Here is an 18792-nt window from a genome sequence, read left to right on the forward strand (position 1 = left end):
GGTACGCAGTACCGGACCGTACCGGCTCACTTTCACCCCTGGTTGCGTCTGAAATGAAGAGGTCAGTAACTGTTCACGGAAATGGAAAACAGGTCAACGTGACTAATCTTCATAACACACATGTTCTCTATGATGTATTATAGTCAAACATTGTTTAAACATGCATGATTTCAGGAGTGTTTTTTATTTCCTTAATTATAGCCTGGTTTGTCAGTTTTAAATTCCATTAAAACTTGCATTTTTCTTTTACCTGTATACTGTACAGGCTCACTTTCACCCCTGGGTATGGGCCATATGGGCTCTTGCTCAGGATGGCATTAGAAAGGCACCAGATAAAACATAACATTTAGCAGTTACAAAAGGCACTAGTTTTCTATCACTTTTGAGTTGATGCCCCTTGCTTGATGTTGAGAATGAAGAGACAATCTTATGTGGGTTTTTGTAACTGCATTGCATTTTATCCCATCTCAGAATGTCATGACTTTCATTTTGCTTGGTTTTGGGGCAGCAGAAAGAAGGGCTCAACAAACACTACTCATGCAAGAACTGCCATTAAATGCTGTCAATAATTTAGCCAGCAGGATTATGCTTAGTTCTGTCATACAAAAGTTCTCAAGGTGGTAGCAAACAGAAAAACAGATCTTTGATCCTTCCTTTTTGTACAATGTATCTGGATTGTCCAGAGTTCTCCATCATCTTATACTCTTTTGTCTTCACCTTACCCACCAGTTTACTAAAGGAGTTGACTGAGATGGCCATGCAAGGTTGATTTTGTGTCTGGTGAACCTGGTTTGTACAAATATTTAGAATCATTATCTTGTTGAAACACCCAGTGCCAATAAATTTTTAGTTTACTGGTAGAAACTTCAAAAACACCATGTTGACAAGCTGTCTAACAAGGTTCCCAGTGTATTTAGAAGAGAAACAGGCCCACTGCATCACAGATCCTCCACCATCATTAACAGTATTTGTTGCTAAACATCTCAGTTTTAGTCTTATTTGACCAAAGCAACTGTTCTCTGTTCCAACACACTTGAATAAACATAGGTTGTTGTCCACCGTCATCCCGAGCGGCCACAGAGTTCAGGCGGGCGACCGGGAGGTTGTCCCAAGCGGGCACAGAGTTTGTGAGGAGTCCAGGACCCCCTACTCAGAGGCCTGATCAGCCGGCAATGACGGCGAGGACCTGGAGACCGGCAGAGACGTAGAGACTTTGGAAATATAAATGCCTTATGAAGACTTGTGAGAAACTGACCTTCAGCAAAAGAATGTATGAGAAAACTGAGAAGGGCTGCACAACAAATGTAAAATGTGTGTGAAACTGAGAAGGGCTGCACAACAAATGTAAAATGTATATTTCCTGTAGTATGTGTGTGTTCAATAAAAGAACGGTGCAGGGGAGAGAAAAACAGATGTGTTCCTGACTACGCAGATGCAGCACCTCTCTCCCCGGCCGGGTGAACAACTTTATTACTTAGTCCGTGTTTTTCTTTCTTAGACATTTAAGTTTAGTTTTTCTCGTGCAAAATTAAGATGCTTTGACCAAATAAACGAACACGCAGGAGTTTAGAAGGACAACTCCAACAACTTGGTGACCCCCGACGTGCTTTGGGAAAAGCGAGGACTTTCGGCTAAATCAGAACTTCACCAAAAGACGTCTGACACCGGGGTACCTCCTCACTTCTTACAAGGTAAGCAGAAACCTGTTTAAAATGAACTCTGCACTTTTGGCATTGTCGATAGGCCTACATTCTTGGTGTCAGATGTCTGAGTAAGTGAAATGTTCTGCTAAATTTAAAATGTGTAGACCAGTGTGTTAAGATAATATAAAAGAGGTCAAGTAAAGTAAAGTGAGAAAATAAGGTTTGAGGCCTGTAGTTTGAAGATTCTACAAATTCTGTTTCCTGAGTTTGGCAACTCCACATGTTTTCTGACGAGAATTCATGATTTCGCCGGTTTGATGTCCCGGAGGGTGGGGACCTCCAAAGTGTAAACAGTTTTCTTGAGTTTTGAAAGAAGGTTGTTCATTGTATTCTGGAGTCAGAAAGCTAAGACCGGGCAAAAACACTAAGGTTTGAATGCTGTGTTTTATTCGAGTTCTGTCTCAATAAAACCAGATTACAGATGTGGTAATTCATAAAACACATAGTCTGAAGTCCTGTGAAGCTATAAGTGACTGTGAACAGTTTGTATGAATCTGTAAGACCAGTAACAGTGAGTGCATGACTGTGATTTATAAATGACATTTGTAACAAGACCAGCATGAGAAAACTATGAGCTGAATAGGATAATTCAGCAAGACTAGTCAGAAACTGGAGCGCATTTAGTGCACTCCAATAATAGAAAAAAGTGCACAGACATAAAGACACATAAAATAAATGAGCTGTCCTCGGAAGAATAATCTGTGAGACAGACTTGTTAGGAGGAGTGTGTGAAAAATACGGTGTGACTGGAGAGAGGTGCAGCGGTTCGCCAGACTCTCATTGTAGGTGAATGAATGTAGCATTCCTGTATGGAAACCTAACTGGTGTCAACAATGACAGGGTGCTGATTGCTGTTTGGATTGTAAGTGGGGAAACTGAGGTGTCTTGAGACGTGTTTATGTCACTCTCAAAATAGTCCAGATACCAGGGACACAGCGTGCCATATTTTCTGGACGGCCTCAGTTGACCAGCGAATGAACAGAGTGGAGTGAAGAAAGGTGTGAATACTTTTCGGAGTGCTGGTGCTTTTCAGAGTGCCAGTACATTTCGGAGTGCTAATACTTGTTTGAGTGTGAATACTTTTGTAAGATTTGAAAACTTTTTAGGGTGCCAAATACTTACATTGGACATTGGACATTTCTGGGGGCAGACTGAAGATTACTGGTTTGCCTGAACAAAACTCTCCAGCAGGCGGAGCTTCAGCTCCCCCACCGCAACCACCCCCCCAGCATCTTTCTCTACTGTGTCTTCCGGACCTCTGTCCGGTCATATATCTCCCGGAAATCCTTTCTCTTCATCCGATTGTACCTCTAAATCCTCCACAGGTGAAGAACCCTCTCTTGACACATACAGAGGGTTGCCTCTTGACAATTGGAACGTGCGTCAGATGAGAGAACGTCTCCAAAAGATTGTTGACTCTGCAGGTCCTCTTGACTCATCTCTACCCCCACAGCCGCATACCAATTACTGCGAGCTTAACCAAACTCCCACCCAACCCGCTCCTCAACACAGTCCACAAACCCCACAGCCAACACAGGGCTCAGTAGTCATGGCCCTTAACGGCCAGTGGTACCCAGGCCCCCAACCCTTGCCTACTTCTATTTTCGCTCCACGGACCGTCAATGCTTCCACCCCTGCGTATCCAGCCCCCCCAGTCAATGAGCCCACTAGTCTAGCGGAAGAAAATGAGGAAGGTGTGGGGCCCTCATCCGTACATAGTGGGCCCATACCTAACAGGTATCTTTTGCGTGAGGTGGCGTCTAGGGAGCCAGGACATACGTACATTTTACCGCTTCTTGAACAGCCGGGGACCAGAGGTCAAAGAAAATACAAACCTTTCTCCTTAGGAAATCTCACCACTCTGTGCGACAAACTACCCCCTATTACAGAGGGTGCATCTATTTGGTTGCAAACATTGGATTCTTTAACTGCAGGAACCACTTTAGCTCTAGGTGACTACCGCGCAATTGCAGCACGTTGCATGAAACCACACAGCTGTAGAGAGGTTGAACCGAATGCTCGCTCCCTTCTCTTCGCAGACACAGCTCATTTCTCTCTCCATGCCCAAGACATAGGGCACGCGTTGAGGGAGTTATACCCGGAATCCAAATACCAATCCAAGAGAATATTTGGACCAGTGTAAATCCATGTGGCAAACACAAACCGGTTCTAATCCAGCCAATGAGGGCTCACAGAGGGATTGGTTCAGAGATGCTGTGTTAAGAGGTTTACCCACACAGTTTAAAACCAACATGGAGGACAATCCTGATTTGGCAGTGGCTGATACTGGAATATGGGACCGCCATTTAATTCACCATTTATCTAAAATAAGAGAGGAAAATAAGAAAGATGAGGAAGAACTTAAAACATTACAAACTCAGCTACTGAAAATGCAGTTAGCTGAAGCAAAACAAAAAGCTGGAGAAAAGAAGAAAGAAGGTAAAACCCCTAAAATAATGTATGAAAGTGCTGTGTCCCAACCTCCACAAGCTCCTCCCTTTCCTGCCAACCAGGACACGTTTGCACAGGGGCCTATGGCCTCTGGTCCTTTTCAGGCACATGCTGGTCGCTTCAGGGGAGGGGGTGGGCCCAGGGGAAGGGGATTCCAGCGAGGACCGCCACGGAGGGGGGGAAATGCTGATGCGTGCTATTACTGCGAAGAGCCTGGTCATTGGAGCAGGGATTGTCCCTACAAACGCGGTCCACATGTGGGTTATGGATGGCATGGACCTATGGGAGGGTCTGCGAGACGCCCACAAAGGGGACGAGGTGGTCCATCACGTGGAGGCCAACAGCAGCAGCCTTCACTCCAATTGCCAGCCTGGGATGAGCCCAGTCACTGGCCAGACCACCATTGAGGGTCCCCGGACAGAGGGACTGAGGACCCCTTACTGTCCGTAACGGTGTATGGACAAAGTCTTCCTTTTCTAGTGGACAGTGGGGTTACATGCTCAACCATCCAACAAGCCCCTCCTAACACTCTCTCCACAAGGACTACCACTGTCATGGGGTTTTCTGGGGCTAAACAGGTCCTACCTTACACCAAGCCCCTAAGAACTGAAATAGGAGGGCAAATTTTGAACCATAGCTACTTAGTGTCCGCAGACACACCAGTAAATTTACTGGGCAGAGACATGTTGATCAAAATGGGCGCAACCATTCTGTGTGGTTCAGACGGACTGCAGGTGCATCTTCCTAATGGCACCCGACTCTCATGTGGCAGCAACACATTTTTTTCACATGGACAGTATTTAATCTAGCCCTTGCCCGATCCTAAGGCTGACATTTACTGGGTCTTGCTACACCCAGAAACCACGGCATGCAGAGGTGTTCTCTCTTCCTTCCTTCGGTGGAAATCCTGGATCTCCACTCTGGCACCCTATGTTCCTCCCCCTGACCCACCACATGTCACACTGTTTTATGACAGAAATAACTGTGAATGCTACCAGGAAAGCTTTGCCGATGAGCCGGAGGGTGACATGGGACATTGTCACCACTGACATTTATGTAGCTCCAGAGGGCGTTGTCGCCTCTGTACAGTTATCAAAAGAACAGGAAGGATGTTTTAAAATGTGGTCTGATAGCATTTCCCACGTTTCATTAGCCCTCCATCCAGGACATGAAGCACGTGAGTTAGGGGGTGTGTTAAAACGCTCCCTCTCCCTACAGGATTAGCATCTCTCTTCCACTCCTAACCTCTCCTATTCACCTTCAGGGAACTCTTATCGCATTCTTAATCATTCCACAGATGTAGGCACCCTGGAACATGTACAGTTAGACAGACATCATGGCAGAGAAAAATCAGATCACCCACTGGCAGCTGCTGTTGTACAGAGCATGCCCTCCACACTGTGGGCTGAAGGCTGAAGGTCCTACGGATGTAGGTCTCATACACTGTACTCCTATTACCTTTCAGCTTACTTCTGATCAACCAATCTGGAGATCTCAATACCCTCATAAACCCGCTGCTGAACTGGGCATTGAGAGCACAATAGAGGGGCTGTGGAATGCAGGTGTGTTGGAGTCGGCTGACTCCTCGTGGAATACACCTATCTTGCCAGTAGAGAAAAAAGGGACAGGAAAATGGAGGATGGCACATTTGAGAGCTATTAATGCAGCACTGTCCACTCCCACTGTCCCAGTTCCAAATCCTTATGTCTCACTAACCTTAATCCGGAACATGCATGGTTCACATGCATTGACCTGGCCAATGCTTTCTTTTGCCTGCCTTTGGCTGAGGAATGCAGGGACGTTTTTGCTTTTACCTATAGATCACATAGGTATCGATACACTCGTTTGCCACAGGGTTTTGCTCTGTCTCCAGGAATCTTTAACCAAGTTCTTAAAGACTCTCTACAGGATTTCCCCCTTCCACCACATACGTCATTGATTCAATATGTGGATGACATCCTTTTGGCAATGCCAACTGTTTCAGAATGCTTGGAGGCCACGGCCGTGGTCCTCTCACACCTTGCTAAAGCCGGGTATGAGGTCAGCAAAGCCAAACTGCAAACTTGCAGAAAACAGGTTGACTTTTTAGGTAGAGTTATCTCCCAACCAGGCACTGGGATGTCCCCTACTCATCAGTCAGCTGTTCTTTCCCATCCCAAACCCGTTTTTGTGAAAGATATGCTTTCCTTCTTGGGTCTCACTGGATACAGTAGATCTTTTGTTCCAGGATACACTGATCTCACTGCTCCACCTAGGGACCTGGTCAAAGAGCAGGGCATGAGAAATCTTACTGCCCCACTGGAATGGACTCGAGAAGCTGAGGAAGCTTTTATAGCTTTGAAAACCAGCCAATCCCAAGCTGCACACTTGGCACACCCCGACTACACATTGCCGTTCTATTTAGATGTTTCTGTAACAGCACACACAGCCAATGGCGTGCTGTTTCAGAAAAAAGGGGGAATAAGAACAGTGCTAATGTACATAAGTGTTATGTTGGACAACATGGAACAAAGACATCATGAATGCACCAGACATGCAGCAGGGATGGCTAAAATCCAGAAAACAGCCCATGTAGTTATGGGACACTCCCTCCACATTCTCACATCACATGGAGTAGTGGCTTTTGTGAACTCAAAGACATTCACACTATCACCACTGAGACAACAGAGAGTGAGCAAGGTGCTGGAAGCTCCCAACATCACATACACACATGAAGGCATAAACATGGCAGACAGAATGACATCAGGAGAACCACATGTCTGTGCAGAAAAAGTGGAGATTAATGAAAAAATCAGACCAGATTTACAAAGCACATCCTTAACAGAGGCAAGAGACCTGTATACAGATGGTTGCTGTTTCAGACATGACACAGAAGGACTGAAAGCAGCGTATGCAGTTGTGGAGGACACAGGGACAGACTTTGTAACAGTGAAAGCAGAAAGGCTGACAGACACACAATCAGCACAGAAAGCAGAAGTTTTGGCAGTGATCGTGGCCCTAGAATTAGGAGAAGGACAAAAAATAAACATTTACACAGACTCAGCATATGCCACAGGCGCAGTGCATGTTGAACTGAAGCAATGGTTGAGAACAGGGTTTAGGACAGCAGGACAGAAACCCATCAAGCATGAACAGGAAATGAGAAGGTTGGCTGAAGCATTGCTCTTACCACAGGAGGTGGCAGTTATCAAGTGTAAAGGACATGACAGCAGTGATACCAGAGTAGCACTAGGGAATCAGGTGGCAGATCAAGCAGCGAAGCAATGTGCTGGGTATCAACCAAAAAATATATTGTTGTGTTCAGAGGTAGGGTGGACACCAGAGCCCACTCTGGAGGAAGTAGTGAAACTACAAAAGGGGGCCTCACCAGAAGAAAAGTCAATGTGGAAGGCGAGAGGAGGCAGTGAGGACCAAAATGGACTTTGGGGGAGTCCAGATGGACGTCCAATCCTGCCACCAGGGCTCACTACAGCAGCCCTGGAGGAAGCCCATGGCATGGGGCATATAGGAACCACACAGATGCTGAAAAATCTCGAACATTGGTGGCATCCTTATTTTAAACCAATGACAGTGCATTGGATAAACTCATGTGAAATTTGCAGACAGTTCAATGTCAAACCTACCTTGAAGCCAGCGCCAGGGAAATTCCCAGTGGATCCTATTGCAGGGAAAGAAATCATCATTGACTATACAGATATGACTGAGAGAGTGAATGGGTTCAGATATCTGTTGGTATGTGTGGATGCATTCACAGGATGGCCTGAGGCCTGGCCGCATCAATTATATTCATTACAATATCCTACGCCTCGCGAACTTAACTCGAGATGCAGTTGAGGGACTCGCTGATCAAACAGGACCTACTTCCCTTATGGCAGTACAAAATAGGATGGCCCTGGACATGGTGTTAGCTGAAAAAGGGGGCGTATGTGCAATGTTTGGTGATATGTGTTGTACTTTCATACCCAAAAATACCGCCCCTGATGGTTCCGTCTCAAAAGCTTTACAGGGGTTAAAAACACTTTCAGCCACTATGCATGAGCACTCAGGAATAGACAATCCGTTCGAAGACTGGATGACTGGTATGTTTGGACATTGGAAAGGGTTAATTATGTCATTGTTTATATCCATTGCTGTTTTTGTTGCTATTATGGTGACGTGTGGATGTTGTTGTATACCATGTATTAGATCTTTGATTGTGCGCCTTATTACTGCAACTATTGAAGGCAAGGCAACCACACCCCCTCATATGATGCCTTTGTTGGCTATCCCTGATGACAACGAGGAGCATGAAGGGGTGTTGAGAATTTGATTCAAGTCCGCTCTGCTTAGGCTTCTGGTATAGACGTTTACTTTTTGTATTCTTTTAGTGAAGTCTTAACAGACTTCAAAAGGGGGAATGGTGGAAATATAAATTCGTTATCATTAGTAGCTGAAGCTAAGATATATTTGGGATTTGCTGTTTATAGATTGATTATTATTAGGAGTTTTTAGTTATGCTTTTGAGAGTTAGAAAAATCCTTAAACAGTAGCTCCTATTGTGGTCACACAATGAGTGCTTATTATTCAAGGTTAAAGCTTGCAGGTGTTTTCTGTGTGTATCGTGAGAAGACGACAGTGGATTGGAGAGGCATGGTAACTCCTCTCCCTGAAGATTCCTGAAGACGTGTGGGAAACTGACCTTCAGCAAAAGAATGTATGAGAAAACTGAGAAGGGCTGCACAACAAATGCAAAATGTATACTTCAGCAAAAGAATGTGTGAGAAACTGAGAAGGGCTGCACAACAAATGTAAAATGTATATTTCCTGTAGTATGTGTGTGTTCAATAAAGGAACGGTGCAGGGGAGAGAAAAACAGATGTGTTCCTGACTACGCAGATGCAGCATCTCTTCCCCGGCCGGGTGAATCAGCTTCAACCTCTTGTCCGTGTTTTGTTTTCTTAGACATTTAAGTTTAGTTTTTCTCATGCAGAATTAAGATGCTTTGACCAAATAAACGAACACGCAGGAGTTTAGAAGGACAACTCCAACAAGACCTAGGCGGCCAATGGCGAAGACCTGGCGGAACCTTAGAGGCAGAAGCGGCGCCCGGCGGAACCTCAGAGGCAGGAGGAGCGCCTGGCAGAACCCTTAGAGGTAGAAGGAGCGCCTGGCAGAACCCTTAGAGGTAGAAGGGGCGCCAGGCGGAACCCTCCGAGGCAGAAGGGGCGCCTGGTGAACCCTCATCTCTGGGTTCAGAAGCCAGAACGTGGACAAACTGTTCCTTGAACCCCTCGGGAACAGGGTTCGAAGGCGCTTCCTCCTCGAACCCCTCGTCTTTGGGTTCAGAGGCCAGAACGAGGACAAACTGTTCCTTGAACCCCTCGGGAACAGGGTTCGACGGCGCTTCCTCCTCAAACCCCTCATCTCTGGGTTCAGAGGCCAGAATGAGGACAAACTGTTCCTTGAACCCCTCGGGAACAGGGTTCGACGGCGCTTCCTCCTCAAACCCCTCGTCTCTGGGTTTAGAGGCCAGAATGAGGACAAACTGTTCCTTGAACCCCTCAAGAACAGGCTTCGACGGCACTTCCTCCTCGAACCCCTCGTCTCTGGGTTCAGAAGCCAGAAAAAGGACAAAACTCTCAGTGGCATGAGCAGAAACTGAGGCATCACCGAGACCCTCAGTGGCGTGGGCAGAGGCTGAGGCGTCGCTGGGACCCCCAATGACTTCAGCCGGGGCGCCCCTCTTACGACGTCTTCTGTGGCGTGTGGAGGAGGTTGAGGCAGACGGTGTGTCAGGCTGTGGACCTAGCGTGGTCTGCTCTTCAGCAGCGTTCTGGAGATCTGACGTGGGCTGCTCTGCAGCAGCGCTCTGGAGACCTGACGTGGGCTGCTCTGCAGCAGCAGCTTCCTGGAGTCCTGGCATGGGCTTCCCTGCAGTAGCAGTAGCACTGTTCTCGAGACATGACGTAGACTGAGCTGCAGCACCGCTCATGTGGCTTGATGTGGGTGAAGGAGGACACCAATAAAACTGCCTTACTGCCTTTCATAATCCCTCTCCATCTGTCTGATCCTCTCCATCAGCTCAGGAGAGGAATACATGAGGCTAGTCATCCTGAAGCTCTTGATTTGGTGTGCAAAGAAACTTAAACGCTGCTCCAGCTCATGTGTTGCCTCAGAACACTGGGCTGGAGCGAGCGAAGACGGCATGGGCGGAGCTGCAGCGAGCCTGGGAGACAGTGTTGTGGCACACGAAGATGCGGGCTTACCTGCCGCAGCCCTCATGTCGGCTGGCAGGGAACCACCTCCTCGCCAGCCAAACCACAGAAAGGTGCTCTGCGCCGACGTTTCTTACGGCGGGAGGAGGGCCAGGGCTTCACTGCCGGACCAGAGTGCGCAACCAGGGGAGTGGGTGGAGAATGACGCTGAACCGCCTCACGCTCCATCTGCTCCAGCAGCAAAGGAGAGGACAGAACCTCCAGGTCGGTCGGCAGATTCCTCATTGCCTCCTCCATCTGCTGCTGAACCCATCAATCCCTGGCGCTCTCCTGTCTACTGTCCGCGAGGTCCATGCAGTGGCGGAAACATTCTGTCAGGACTTGAGCAACAGACCAACCCAAAATGCAGATTAGCAGATAGCATGACTGTATGGGGTAAGAACGCTGTCAAAAACAATGTGTATGTAAAGACGGAAATGTGTGCATATTAGTCAATAGTTGTGCATAAGTAAAATCCAAAAGAGGTATTGTATATTTTCTCTATAAGAATACAAAATAAAATATTACAGCTTCAAGAAATTACAAACACAACGTTCAAGTTTACAGTTGTGGTTTATTCCTTATGAATACAATATGCTATAACAGTTTGTGAATACGATTGATTTTCTTTGAGAATACGAATTTACATCAGCGACTTGGCGTCACGTGATCTCAGACTGGTTAGTGGAGCACAGAGTTCGTCGATTTGCGTTGCGCATGCGCTGTCACACTCCTCACCGCCAGTAAACGTAGTGCCAGAATGGGAGATAATTCAGTCTAAAAGGAATATTAGGAACAGAGGGGAGATAAGGAGGAAATCAAGAGTATTATAAATAAAGCATTGTTCTTATTTTTATGAAATACAAAACTAAAACATAGAATATAGTGGGTGGAATTATACAATGATGTACAGTAGGTGGCAGTATGCACCTCTGAATTTGTTGCGAACCTCCAGCCGAAGAAGAGAAGAAGCAGCAGCACTAGCGCTAAGATGACAAGCCAAGAAACTATGATACAAAGCCAGGTGATGTTAAAAAGTTTATATATGTCTTAATGTTGTTAATATGCTCTTGGTCCGTCATCTTAGCCCTAGTGCTGCTGCTTCTTCTTCTTCTGCATTCCATACTGAATGCATTGAAAGATCCAGGTGACTTCTTTGTTTTCTTTCTGACCTTTCCTTTATTTCCTAACCATGAATATCATCTGCACCATATGTTTGGCTGTTGTTGCTACAGCTTTCCATCCAGCGTGGGTCAAAGGTTAGAAAAGATAATAAACAGCAGAAACTAAACAGAAATATTCTTGACAATGAGCAGATGCTTCTTATTGAATGGAGATGAATTTCAGTCTAAACATGTTCAACAAAATATACGAATAACAAATTTTAGTACAATACATAATAGGTTAGTTTTACCTTCTTTATATATGTTCACTCATGTAAATAACACCAATAGAAACATTTGTTTTTACTGTAGTTACAACAGTAGTTGTTTCACCGGTGTCAGTGGTTCTGGTTGCTGACCAAAGACCCCTAAAATTACTGGAAAACATCAAGGGGCCATTTATTTGAGCAATACCTGGAGGTAGATTACGAACACAGCCAATTCCATGTACCCCAGTTCTGTATTTGCAAACTTTGGCTGAAATTATTTAAATAGATTTCCTTTATGGATGCAAAAGACGTTATAAATCGTTTAGAGGATTTAGATAACCCAAAACTTTCTCACAGTGTTTTTTTTTTCAGATTTTAGAGTGTGGGAAGGCAGTGAGAAAATAAGAGAGTCTTTCTTGATGGTATAGTGAAAAAAACAGCTGCTGAATTGGAGGATTTTTACTCACTAAAGCCTTTTGGTTCCATTTTTTGAAAGAAACTACGGTACAAAGCCAGGTGATGTTAAAAAGTTTATATATGTCTTAATGTCGTTAATATATGCTCTTGGTCCGTCATCTTAGTGCTAGTGGTGCTGCTTCTTCTCTTCTTCTGCTGGTGGTTCGCAACAAATTCAGAGGTGCATACTGCCACCTACTGTACATCATTGTGTAACTCCACCCACTATATTCTATGTTTTAGTTTTGTATTTCATAAAAATAAGAACAATGCTTTATTTATAATGCTCTTGATGTCCTCCCTATCTCCCCTCTGTTCCTAATATTCCTTTTAGACTGAATTATCTCCCATTCTGGCACTACGTTTAATGGCGGTGAGGAGTGTGACAGCGCATGCGCAACACGAATCGACTTACTCTGTGCTCCACTAACCAGTCTGAGATCACGTGACGCCAAGTCGCTGATGTAAATTCGTATTCTCAAAGAAAATAAATCGTATTCACAAACTGTTATAGCACATTGTATTCATAAAGAATAAACCACGACTGTAAACTTGAACTTTGTGTTTGTAATTTCTTGAAGCTGTAACATTTTATTTTGTATTCTTATAGAGAAAATATACAATACCTCTTTTGGATTTTACTTATGCACAACTATTGACTAATATGCACACATTTCCATCTTTACACGCACATTGTTTTTGACAGCGTTCTTACCCCATATGACGGTAGGTGAAAAAAGATTTAATAACAAAAAATTCATTCTAAGGAGGAGGCAGGAACCAAAACAATAAATGGACAGTCAAGACAAGCAAAAACAGACATAGGCAGTCTGGCAAGACAGGCTTGCCGTGAGTAACAGGACAAGAGCATGATCTGAAAGCAAGACTTGAGCATGATTTGAAAATGTTTCTGCGATGAGTAACTGAACAGGTGTGTATTTATGGAGCGTGAACCAGGTGGAGCAAGGATACAGATTAGCTTGGTGCATGTGAACCGAATAAAGTGAATTAACCGACAGAACACAGGAGCAAAACAGAACTTCAAGGATACAAACAAATAGAAATCTAACTAGAAAAACATGAAACCAAAAGCAGAACCAGAAGCCCAAACAACCCCAAATCATAACAGCTACTGCAATTAAATATGAATCTCTTTTAGGGAGTCTGGAGGTACTAACAAATGCAGCCATTACTGTACATGTCAAATCATTACAATAACGGGAATCATATGCAGCCACTGAACTAATTGTTGTTAAATGATGTGCCGTAGAATTCCTCCCTTTCTTGCTGTTACAGTCTGTGAGTGTATTTTCTTGTACATCAATTAAATGAATAATCAGAAACATGTGTCCACAGTAACTACAGCTTTCATTTAGGCATGTACTCTGAACATATTTTTGTATAAAATCACAAATAACATTTTTAATTTCCGGAAAAAAGAGATCATGTTGCTAACAATGTCTTCAAGGGGATAAGAACAAGACAATTATGTTGCCTTGTGTGTGCTGTCAGATTACAAATAGAAAATACTTTTACAATAATTGCACACAGGTTAGAGGACTTTTCTGGTTTTGTAATGAATAATTCAAATTTATAGTAGTAGCTGCTTAGTCGGATTAGCCTTAATGTTGTGCAGAGCAATGTAATATAAGTAAGGTTACAACCACTGCCTTGTCATGTTGAAACATGGCAAACACTGTTTAGTTACTCCCTATGTCATCTCTGATTCAATTCAATTCAGTTTTATTTATATAGCGCCAATTCACAACACATGTTGTCTCAAGGCACTTCACAACAGTCAAGTTCATACATTCCAATTAATCCTAACCATTGAACAGTGCAGTCAGATTCAGTTATTTATTCAAATTAGATAAAAAGTTTTTCTGTCTAAGGAAACCCAGCAGATTGCATCCAGTCAGTGACTTGCAGCATTCCCTCCTCCCGGATGAGCATGTAGAGACAGTGGACAGTCACTGGCGTTGACTTTGCAGCAATCCCTCATACTGAGCATGCATGTAGCGACAGTGGAGAAGAAAAACTCTCTTTTAACAGGAAGAAACCTCCAGCAGAACCAGGCTCAGTGTGAGCGGCCATCTGCCACGACCGACTGGGGTTTAGAGAGAACAGAACAGAGACACAAAGAGAACAAAGAAGCACTGATCCAGGAGTACTTTCTATGGGAAGGAAAAGTAAATGTTAATGGATGTAGCTCCTTTAGCCATTTCACTTAGAAAGAAAGAACAGATAAACTCTGAGCCAGTTTTCAAGGTTAGAGTCTGAAAGAGAGCACATATAATTAGTTACAGTAAAAGCTCAGTCAATTTCCATGTCTAGGAGAGAGAAAGGGTTAAACAATAAAAGACAGGGCCATGTGGATCATCGGTAGAGGGTTAGCATTAAGTTGTTGCCAGCAGAAGCTCGGACGATTCCCCTCTCCAGAAAGGTGTCACAGGTAGACACAGAGTCAGGCCAGGTGTAGCTTCTAGGAAGAGAAAAGAGAGAACAAGGTTAAAAGCTGAAATAACAGCAAATAATGCAAAATTGGAGAGTAGTGTGAGAATGTAGCGAAGAGGGTGAAAGTGGTCGTTAAGTCCTCCAGCAGCCTAAGCCTATAGCATCATAACTACACAGATAGTTTCAGTTCAGATTATTTAGTTAAATGGCGCTTATTTACAACAATGTCGTCTCAAGGCACCCCACAAAGGGTCCCACTGATGGTCATTGTTGTACTAAAAACCACAATGATTGGGATACCTCTCTCTGTCAGACTAATTATAACCATTGGAAAAGAGAAGGAGTCATACAGGTAGCAGAAACGGAGGGTGTGTTTGCACCTCAACCATAACTGAGCCGGTTTAGGCTAAACCTGACTCCCCCTTACTCCATCCAACAGGGAGGGAGAAAGGCGGAGGTAAAAAATAAGGAAGATAGCCTAAGCCACTCTAACTATAAGCTTTATCAAAAAGGAAGGTTTTAAGCCTAGCCTTAAAAGTAGACAGGGTGTCTGCCTCACAGACTAAAACTGGGAGCTGGTTCCACAGGAGAGGAGCTGATAACTAAAGGATCTGCCTCCCATTCTACTTCTAGAGACTCTAGGAACCACCAGTAAACCTGCAGTCTGAGAACGAAGTGCTCTGTTAGGAACATATGGAACAATCAGATCTCTGATGTATGATGGAGCTAGATCAATAAGGGCTTTATATGTGAGGAGGAGCATTTTTTATTCTATTCTGGATTTAACAGGAATCCAATGAAGGGAAGCTAAAATAGGAGAAATATGATCTCTCTTTTTAATTTTCATCAGAACTCTTGCTGCAGCATTTTGAATCAGCTGAAGGCTTTTAACTGCATTTTGTGGACATCCTGATAGTAAAGAATTACAATAGTCCAGCCTTGAAGTAACAAATGCATGGACTAGTTTTTCAGTGTCACTCCTGGATAGGATATTTCTAATTTTGGCAATGTTCCGGAGGTGTCATTAAACCAAACTGAGGACTTTAACAGGTTCACCTAAATATGCAGGAAGGTTGTGATTTACAAGGCTTCCTGGACTGACTCAGTGCTGCTAGCAAGTCAGAAATTAAAATAAATCTATCACATGTAATGATGCTTGAACCCCCTCCGTTTTAAGGGTAAAAACAACACAGCCATAAGGTGATCTTAAAATGAAGGGAGAATTATGAAAATTATGTAATATATATAAAATTAACAACATAAGCATTATTAAAGCATTATTAAAGCCCAACAATAAGAATGGACATCAAATAAGCTGCTGGACAAAACGTTTACCTTAGTATAAGACAGTAACTCAAAGTTATGTTTGACCAAACCTTCAAATGAAGCCAACAAGATTGAGTCTGTTGAAAAGAAGAGCTCGAACAATGAAGATCAAAGTGGAGTTCAGTGACTTTCTCAATGACACTTGAACTTACGGGGAAGGTGAAAAAAGCCACCGACATCCAAACTGGCAGACAATTTTTTTACTTCTTATGCCATAGCTGCCTGGACAACATTGAGACAAGTTCCTTCAGATGTTGAAAGAATTGCTGGAAGTCTTTGCAGTATGTAGCCTCACTAAATTTCATTCACACATTGTTTAAATTTTGTCGGCTACATTTTTTTGACAGTCAAGACCAGTTAGTAAGTAATTTTCTACCGCTTCTTCCATAGTGGGTCACGGGGAAGCTGGTGCCTATCTCCAGCAGTCTATGGGCGGAAGGCAGGGTAGACACTGGACAGGTCGCCAGTCCATCACAGGGCAACACACAAACAGCCTTGCACCCACCTGAGGGCAATTTAGAGACACCAACAAACAGGCATGTTTTTGGACTGTGGGAGGAAGCCGGAGTACCCGGAGAAAACCCACGCATGCATGGGGAGAACATGCAGAAAGACCCCTGGCTGGGAGTTGACCCCAGGACCTTCTTGCTGCAAGGCAACAATGCTACCAATTGCATCACCGTGCAGCCCATACAATCAAGACCAGTTTTGTCCAATTCCAGTCTTGAGTGGACTCTGTCCTGAATGTTTTAGATGTGTCAACACATCTTAATCTATCGAATGTTTCAGTATAAGGCCTCTGCTGGATATGATGGCATGCTGAGGAGAATTCTCAGTCATTTGAATTAACTGTACTGAAGTAGGGACACATCTGAAATATTTTGTGGCTCCTAGTTTTGGGGAATGTTTCCAGTACCTTGTTGAATCTATGCCACGAAGGATTAAGGCAGTTCTGAGGGCAAACGTGGGTCCAACCCGGTACTAGCGAGGTGTATCTAATAAAGTGGGCGGTGAGTGTGCATTTTTATAAATAGATGCTTATTCTTCATTTTCCATAATTTAAGTGCTTCACAATAAAATAACTATAATGTTGTACTTTCTACCATTGTTACAGGCTCTGCTGAGGCGTCAAATTCTGGAGCAATTGCTGAGTCAAATGCAATATTTTCTCAGTCATGAATAGTAGCAACACAGGCACAGTCAGTAGAAGGAAACAAGCGCATCCCAACTAAGCCTGTGACCTAGCAGTTGCACACTGTTATTCTATTGGCTGATAGGGTTTCTAGGATATGATACGAGTTTAATCTGAGAGAGAGCAAAAAGAATTTGCGAGCAGGGAAGAACTTGAGAGCGCAGTTTTGATCCGAGCAGAGAGCAAGTTTGCGTGCATGGAGGATGAAGCAAGCAAGAAGCATTAGATCAGAGCACTGAAACAAAGATTTGAGAGAGTACAGAGTATATTTGAAAGAAAGCAGAAGTTTTGAGTGCAGGCATTACTAGTTTTGAATGCAAGCATTAGTAAGTTTTAGTACAAGCAGAATGAAATCCTGCTCTCAAATTGAAAATAGTGCTCTTGATTTTTGGCAGTAAATTTCCCCCATAAAATTGCAGTGTCAAGGGATTTTGGGGTAAGAAATATCCAAATGCAAGATATAAATGAAGCGACCAGTAACTTTAAAGAAACACACTACAAAAGGTCCTGGCAGAGCAGGGAGAACTAAAGAGAGGACTTCACTAGATTTATAACACCAACGCACAGAAATGGTCATTCAGTTATAGAGAGGTATACACCCTTTACTATAATCTTATATACCATTCAACCATAGGAATGCCTTTTTTTTTTTCTTTATGGTGCATGAGGGATATTCCATACTGAATGCATTGAAAGATCCAAGTGACTTCTTTGTTTTCTTTCTGACCTTTCCTTTATTTCCTAACCATGAATATCATCTGCACCATATGTTTGGCTGTTGTTGCTACAGCTTTCCATCCAGCGTGGGTCCAAGGTTAGAAAAGATAATAAACAGCAGAAACTAAACAGAAATATTCTTGACAATGAGCAGATGCTTCTTATTGAATGGAGATGAATTTCAGTCTAAACATGTTCAACAAAATATACGAATAACAAATTTTAGTACAATACATAATAGGTTAGTTTTACCTTCTTTATATATGATCACTCATGTAAATAACACCAATAGAAACATTTGTTTTTACTGTAGTTACAACAGTAGTAGTTTCACTGGTGTCAGTGGTTCTGGTTGCTGACCAAAGACCCCTAAAATTACTGGAAAACATCAAGGGGCCATTTATTTGAGCAATACCTGGAGGTAGATTACGAACACAGCCAATTCCATGTACCCCAGTTCTGTATTTGCAAACTTTGGCTGAAATTGTTTAAATAGATTTCCTTTATGGATGCAAAAGACATTATAAATCATTTAGAGGATTTAGATAACCCAAAACTTTCTCACAGTGTTTTTTTTTTTTCAGATTTTAGAGTGTGGGAAGGCAGTGAGAAAATAAGAGAGAGTCTGTCTAGACGGTATAGTGAAAAAAACAGCTGCTGAATTGGAGGATTTTTACTCACTAAAGCCTTTTGCTTCCATTTTTTGTCTTGGGTGTGAGCTGAGAGGGTGGGTGGAATGTGGGATGGCATACCCTGTAGTGCTGTAGACAGGATTCCCACCTTTACACCAGTTCAAAACTGACTTTTTTCACCACAAAACATCTGTTTAAAACTGATTTTTATTTATTTAACCTTTTAATCAAATACATTTCGCGTGAAAACTGTTCC

At 43.5% G+C, this 18792-nt stretch overlaps 1 long non-coding RNA gene across 1 annotated transcript in view; it reads left to right on the forward strand.

Moving 5' to 3' along the window:
• The first annotated feature begins 1331 nt into the window (after window positions 1–1331).
• LOC124866122 overlaps window positions 1332–18792 on the forward strand; it is a 52784-nt gene continuing 35323 nt past the window's right edge. The window contains exon 1 of the long non-coding RNA XR_007037730.1: window positions 1332–1691. This is a non-coding gene — a long non-coding RNA (uncharacterized LOC124866122). The remainder of the gene's footprint in view (window positions 1692–18792) is intronic.

Source organism: Girardinichthys multiradiatus, chromosome 3 (assembly GCF_021462225.1).
Source record: "Girardinichthys multiradiatus isolate DD_20200921_A chromosome 3, DD_fGirMul_XY1, whole genome shotgun sequence".
Classification (NCBI taxonomy): domain Eukaryota; kingdom Metazoa; phylum Chordata; class Actinopteri; order Cyprinodontiformes; family Goodeidae; genus Girardinichthys; species Girardinichthys multiradiatus.